The following is a 7,310-nucleotide window of genomic DNA, read 5'->3' on the forward strand; positions in this document are numbered from 1 at the left end:
CACATCACAATTAAGAGAAAATAGTAGAGTAAGCCTGTTGTCTGACAATCTCACAAAAGAAGTATATAAATTTCAATCTTGACCTGCAACTTCTTTCAACTTACAATTCATCATCAAAGTTAAGGAAACTCATTGCTTCTAGATTTAAACCCATTTTTCGCTATTACCAGTGCATTTTCTCTATTACCTGCGTAATTTTTGTTTCATTGAATACGTTTGGTATTACCACCATTTTGTATTCGTCTTCACTGCACATGCACTTATTTTTAAGTAACCGACTGTTCTGGTGCATGTCCCTTGGTTTGCCCAGGCTGTTTATGAGGTTATCTGTCTTTTGCAAGCAAGAGCATTTCCGTTTGCATTCATACATTACAACAAGGAATTTCACTGAGATATAAAAAAGAATAAGAATAAATAGGCATACAAGACTATTCAGACTAACATAGATCAACACTAGATTCACTTGTTCTTTTTTGAAACTAAGTTCCAAGTCTAATGCAATAGTAAGTTATCCCACTGAATTCTCATGGATCACAACAAATGATATCAAATTTCTAATAGGCATATTTTACACAGTTTTACAAAGAATTTTGAAACACATTTGAGCAACTTATTTTAACTCTACTAAATTTAACCATATACTAAGAGGAGTAATTTGAAAGCCACGAACAAAAATCAAAAGAAAATCATTGCTAAGACATAAAAAAGTTGTTTCCCCCCCCCAAACCTAAACCTGACATTGTCCTCAATGGGGAAAAGTTAAAACACCAGAACGACTACAAAAAGGAATAACAGCTAAAGAATAATAAAACTCATGGAAACCACATGCTCCATTGGCACACAAGAAGTAAAGCAAAGCCAAAATAGTGCAAGGAAAAGAGATATCAGCGAACACCGCCAAACCTAGAGCATGACACATCCTCAAACAAACCAACTAACAATCACTAAAATATCTGATTCACTAGACGATTTATTGCTGGCCTTAACGTCGGTTCTGGTGCCTGTCTTCTCGTCTAGTAGCTACTACTCCAGTTGACTCACAACTTAGCTAGTTATACTCCAGCAGAGTAAGGGTTAAGCTCCCTCAGGGCTCCTAAATCCATAGGTGGGACCATATGTGTTTGGTCATCAACAATAATACCGAAGAGTCAATAAAGACCCCTAGAAATGATACATAGTCTCCATCGAAGAAGGTTTACTCGTATCAGCCGTACCCGTAGGTAATCATCCGTAGATGAAACCGCTATCCCACATCACACTTTGAAGAAATCTCTGTGTGACTGGCCACTGAAGGCAGCAGGAATCACACACTGAACACAAGTCCTTGAGTTACTCACCACAAGGTTTTTATTAAACACTTCAAGTTCGAACTGGTCAATCCCAAAACGGTTGTTTGAGTACAGACCTCTCAAACTAGGGACCAAAAGTCTGGTCATTGACTACCGGAACCATTTACGCTCTCAGCCGGCAAGAGAGTACCCCGAGTCCATGACAGGGCCGGCATCGCCGAGGGACCTCCAATCAATCAAGACCAGAGTACACCAAAGGTTATCCAAAATAAGAATGAATAAACCAAAAATAAAAACTGTAATGTACAAATGGATAGAAACGTGGGGATTGCCCACAATGTGCTAAGTTTATAGTCATAAGCAAGACTCTGACGTAGTCAAGATGAAAGGACATGTTTCTCCAAGAAAATCACCATCACCTCTTCTGGTGTGGGGACATTCTCTCGATATGGTTTGAGCCTCTGACCGTTAACTTTGAAAACCGACCCGTCTTCGTGATTGCTAATCTCAACAACGCCATGAGGAAACACCTGTGTAAGCTCAAATGGACCGGATCACCTGGATCTCAGCTTCCCTAGAAACCAATGCAATCGTGAGTTATAAAGTAAAACATTCTGCCCAACAGTAAAAGACTTGCAAAAAATAGATTTATCATGTAAAAGCTTTGTTCGCTCCTTATACAGTTTGGCATTCTCATAAGCATCATGACGTATCTCCTCCAACTCATTCAATTGCAATTTTCTCTCCTCACCCGCTTGAGTCAAATCAAAATTCAAAGCCTTAATGGCCCAATAAGCTCTATGCTCAAGCTCAACAGGTAGATGACATGCTTTGTCGAACACTAGGCGAAATGGAGACATCCCAATAGGAGTCTTATAAGCGGTTCAATAGGCCCATGAAGCATCGTCCAATCGAGTGGACCAATCTTTCCTATCAAAGTGAACCGACTTCTCCAAAATCCGTTTGATCTCCCTATTAGAGATTTCCACTTGACCACAAGTTTGCGGGTGGTACTGAGTGGACACCCGATGAGTGATGGAGTGTTTATTCAATAAGGTCTGAAATGCTCTGTTACAAAAATGAGATCCCCCATTACTGATAATCGCTTTCGGGGTACCAAATCGATTAAAGATGTTTTCTTTTAAAAACTTTACCACCACTTACATGCAATAGCTTCAATCCATCTAGAGACATATTCAACAGCAACAAGGATGTATTGATAGCCGAACGAGATAGGAAAAGGACCCATGAAGTCAATACCCCACATATCAAACAATTCAACAATAAGAATGGGGTTAAGAGGCATCATGTTCTTCCTAGACAAACAACCAGTCCGTTGGCATCTATCACACACACGACAAAACTCATGGGCATCTCTAAATAATGAAGGCCAATAGAAACCGCATTACATGACTTTAGCCGCGGTCTTTCTAGCACCAAAATGTCCACCACATGCGTGGGAGTGACAAAATTCAAGAATGTTGGCAAAGTCTTGCTCAGGTACACAATGCCTAATGACTTGGTCAGGACACACCTTGAACAAATAAGGGTCATCCCAAAAAAATGTTTGACTTGGGAAAAGAATTTCAATTGATCTTGTTTACTCCAATAATCAGGCATCTTACGAGTTACAAGATAGTTGACTATGTCAGCAAACCAAGACAACTGAGACACTTGGAGAAGTTGTTCATCAGGGAAGGAATCATTTAAAGAAAGGGGTCCTTCCTGTGGTGCTACACAGATCCTAGATAGATGATCAACAACAACTTTCTCACAACCCTTCTTATCTCGAATCTCAAAGTCAAATTCTTGCAATTGCAAGATCCATCTAATCAAGCGGGGTTTAGTGTCCTTGATGGATAATAAGTACTTCAAAGTAAAATGATCAGTGAACACTATAACCTTTGACCCTAATAGATATGTTGTTCAAGACAAACACAACAGCTAGCAACTCCTTCTCAATGGTAGTGTAATTCAATTGAGCATCATGAAGAGTGCGGCTAGCATACCAAATGACACAAGGAATTTTATTAGTCTTTTGCCCCAAAATAGCCTCCAATGCATAATCAGAGGCATCACACATCAACTCAAATGGCAAAGACCAAGTAGGGGGTTGGACAATGGGTGCAGTGGACAAACATTTCGTCAGTGTCTCAAAAGCATGAATACATGCATCATCAAAAGCAAAAGCAACATCTTGAGCAAGCAAATTCGTCAAAGGGCGAGAAATTTTGCTAAAGTCCTTAATGAAACGCCTATAGAACCCAACATGGCCAAGGAAAGAATGCACACCCTTCACAGAAGTAGGTGGTGGAAGATTGGCAATTAAGTCAACCTTGGCTTTGTCCACTTCTATACCCCGCTCAGACACTACATGTCCTAAAACAATTCCTTCTTTTACCATGAAGTGGCATTTCTCCCAATTCAATACTAAATTGGACTTAATGCAACGGGACAATACGAGTGAAAGATTGTGCAGACATGTCTCAAAGCTGGAGCCAAACACAAAAAATTCATCCATAAAGACCTCTAAAAAGTCACCAATCATGTCAGAAAAGATACTTATCATGCACCGTTGGAAAGTGGCAGGCGCATTGCATAAACCAAAAGGCATGCGTCTGTAAGCAAAGGTGCCAAACGGACACGTGAATGTGGTCTTTTCTTGGTCTTCTGGAGCAATGGGAATTTGATTGTAGCCGGAGTATCCATCTAAGAAGCAATAAAAATTGTGGTCGGCCAATCGCTCTAGCACCTAATCAATGAAAGGTAGTGGGAAGTGATCCTTCCTAGTGGCGGAATTAAGTTTTCTATAGTCAATGCAGACACGCCACTTGGTGGTAGTTCTTGTGGGAATCAATTTACCACTCTCATTTTTCATTATCGTTATCCCCCCTTTCTTAGGGACAACTTGAATTGGACTCACCTAGGTGCTATCAGAAATAGGGTAAATGATGCCTGTCACAAGCAACCTGATGACTTATTCTCTCACAACCTCCAACATATGGGGATTTAACCTACATTGCATCTCACGTGAGGCTTTAGTCCCCTCCTCCAAATGAATACGATGCATGCATATGGAGGGGCTAATTCCTTTTAAAGCATCAAGAGTCCACCCCAATGCCTCTCTGTGTGCTTGTAAAACTTCAATCAATTGTTCCTCCTGCTCCGTACTCAAATCAGAGGCAATAATGACTGGCAATGAGTTCATGGGCCCCAAGAACGCATACTTCAATGTGGGAGGAGGTGGCTTAAGATCTAGCTTGGAAGTTTCAAGAGGTTTGTCCAAGTCAAGATGAAGATCCTGTGGATGATCAGTTGTGACAACCTCATAAGCTTCCTCCAACAGAGGTATAGAACTGAGTAAAGAGTCAACCTCTCGGAAATATGTTTCCTCATCAAAATAGTCCATGTCTAAAGATGTTATGTAAGACTCAAAAGATTCAAGAGTGGATTCTTCATCAAGCATAACAGTCTCTATCTTAAATGCAGGACTCAGATCATCAGACTCAAGTGGATGGTGCCCGACATTAAACACATTCAACGTGACCTTAAAATTTCCAAAAGACAACTCCAACTCACCACTTTTACAATGAATGACAACATTAGATGTGGCTAAGAAGGGACGTCCTAGGATGACAGGAATTTGGTTGGTCACATTGACTACTGGTTGTGTATCAAGAACAATGAAATTAACCGGGAACAAAAATTTGTCCACTTTTATCAAAACATCTTCAACTATTCCTCGTGGTATCTTGATAGAACAATCAGCTAGTTGAAGTGTGATGGGGTAGGCTTCAATTCCCCCAAACCTAATTGTTGGTACACAAAGAAAGGAAGCAAATTCACACTTGCCCCTAAGTCAAGAAGAGCTCTCTGGATGGTATGTTCACCAATGACACATGAAATTGTGGGGCATCCAGGATCTTTAACTTTAGGAGGAGTGTTGTGCTTTTGAATTGAGCTTACATTCTCAGTAAGAAAGACCTTTTTGTTAACATGTTGTTTTCTCTTTTTTGTACAAAGATCTTTCAAAAATCGGGCATAGGCAGGGACTTGCCTATTAGCATCAAGAAGTGGAATGTTAATGTGAACCTTACTAAACAGTTCCAATGTTTCATGCATGTTATCTCCTTATAACCTCTGCGGATAAGGAGCTGGTGGGACATGGTTAGGGATCTGCCTGGCTGTTGGTGGAGAACTTGGAGGTTCTTCACTCAATGACGTGCCCCCATTGTCATCCTTTGACTCCTTAGACTTAGTGGTCCCTACGCCATTGTTCAACTCACGACCACTCCTAAGGATGGTTATGGCTTTGGTTTGCTCTTGGTGGGGATTGGAACTCGACCCACTCTCATGTGTGCTTTTGGGGTTAGGAATGGTTTGACTCGGGAGTCTATTTTGTGCCTGTTCACTCATGTGGCTGGCCAACTGACTCACTTACATTTCAAGTTTAGCAATGGAGGACTGTGTATTCTGCATGAATAATTGAAGTGTATCCTTAAGTGAAGGTTTTTGTGGAATCAATGGTTGTTGAGTGAAGTGTGGGCGCGGAGCTTGGGGTTGAGTAAACCCTGGAGGACCCCAACCTGTGGGCCCTTGGACTATGAGAAATTTGGGTGCCTAGCCCAACCCGGATTATATGTTTCCAAAAAAGGATCATTCCGGTTTGGTCTATGAAAATTCTGGACTGCATTCAAGTCCTCAATGAGCTCTGGGTATGATGAACTAGATGGACACATTTGTGTGAGATAAACTAGAGCATATGGCACAGACAATAGATGGGTTAGGAGCAGGTGAACTCTTGGACACCATAAGGGCATCAATTTTTCTAGTCAACCCCTCAATCTTGGCCATGAGCATGGGTGTTTCACTAACCTCGTGGAGACCCCCTCTTTTGGCTTCGTGGGATCTCCTATCAACATTAAATGACGAATCCCATTGCTGAGATTGATCACTCAACGTTTCAAAGAAGTCCCACGCCTCACTAGCACTCTTACCCATCAAACTCCCACCACTCGTTGCATCTACCATGGATCTAACCTGGGGTGTAAGACCTTGGTAAAAGTATTGCACTAAATGCCATTTCTCAAACCCATGATGTGGACACCTACAGATCAAAACCTTCCATTTCTCCCAAGCCTCATAAAAGTGTTCACCCTCCTGCTGCATAAAGTTAGAGATTTCTCTCCTGAGGGCTGTAGTTCTCTGAATGGGAAAGTATTTGGACAAAAATTTCGTGACTAATGTGTCCCATGAAGTAATGCTGCCCACCTCTAAGGAATTAAGCCAAGACTTGGCCTTATCCTTAAGTGAAAATGGAAAATGTCTTAACCAGATAGAGTCATCTAAGGATTCCTTGATGTGGTAATAAGGGTCCTCCTTCTCCAACCCATAGAATGTAGGGAGGAGTTGGATCACACCTGGTTTCAACTTATAACTGGCGGCAGTAGTGGGTGGCAATATAATGAAAGAAGGTGATGTGAAGTGGGATGGGATAGAATAATCCCTTGGGGCTCTACGGTCACCTGTTGCAGGTAACTTTAATGATTCACCTTGATTGGCCATGGTAGCTCCTAACTTGACTTCTGGTGTTTTCCTACAAATATGTTCTACCTCTTCAACAAAGGGAGCTAGTGGTTCACCTAGGGAGCGGCGCCTGTGCATAAAAACACAAAAAAAAACAAAACTAACTATCAAATTATGCTAACAAACTCACTACTAAAAATACGAACTAACTAGAAGAAATAAAAATAACTCCATACAAAATCATCAAGATAAAATTATGAAAGCAAAATAAAAATAAAAATAAATCTAACCTAAGACATTGGAGAACAAAGAAATACACTTAATATGTGCCTCCCCGGCAACGGCGCCAAAAACTTGATGTGAAATTTTTGTTACATCGGCTTTTATACCTCGCAAGCGTACAAATCGTTTATGTAATTTAGCGGTAAGCGAGGGTCATATCCACAGGGAGGACTGAATTTTGTGTATTCTTCAGTCAACTAGCCTAACCAAATA

At 41.0% G+C, this 7,310-nt stretch overlaps 1 non-coding gene across 1 annotated transcript; it reads left to right on the forward strand.

Moving 5' to 3' along the window:
* Window positions 1-6,378: 6,378 nt before the first annotated feature.
* Window positions 6,379-6,485, forward strand: LOC137942248 (small nucleolar RNA R71). Its single transcript, XR_011110495.1, has one exon. It is a non-coding gene; the product is annotated as a small nucleolar RNA R71 (small nucleolar RNA).
* The last annotated feature ends 825 nt before the right edge of the window (window positions 6,486-7,310 follow it).

This window comes from Aristolochia californica, unplaced genomic scaffold (genome assembly GCF_029961685.1).
Source record: "Aristolochia californica isolate CCGP_79_NKW_82.1479 unplaced genomic scaffold, dmAriCali1.0.hap1 SCAF_9, whole genome shotgun sequence".
In the NCBI taxonomy this organism is placed as follows: Eukaryota; Viridiplantae; Streptophyta; class Magnoliopsida; order Piperales; family Aristolochiaceae; genus Aristolochia; species Aristolochia californica.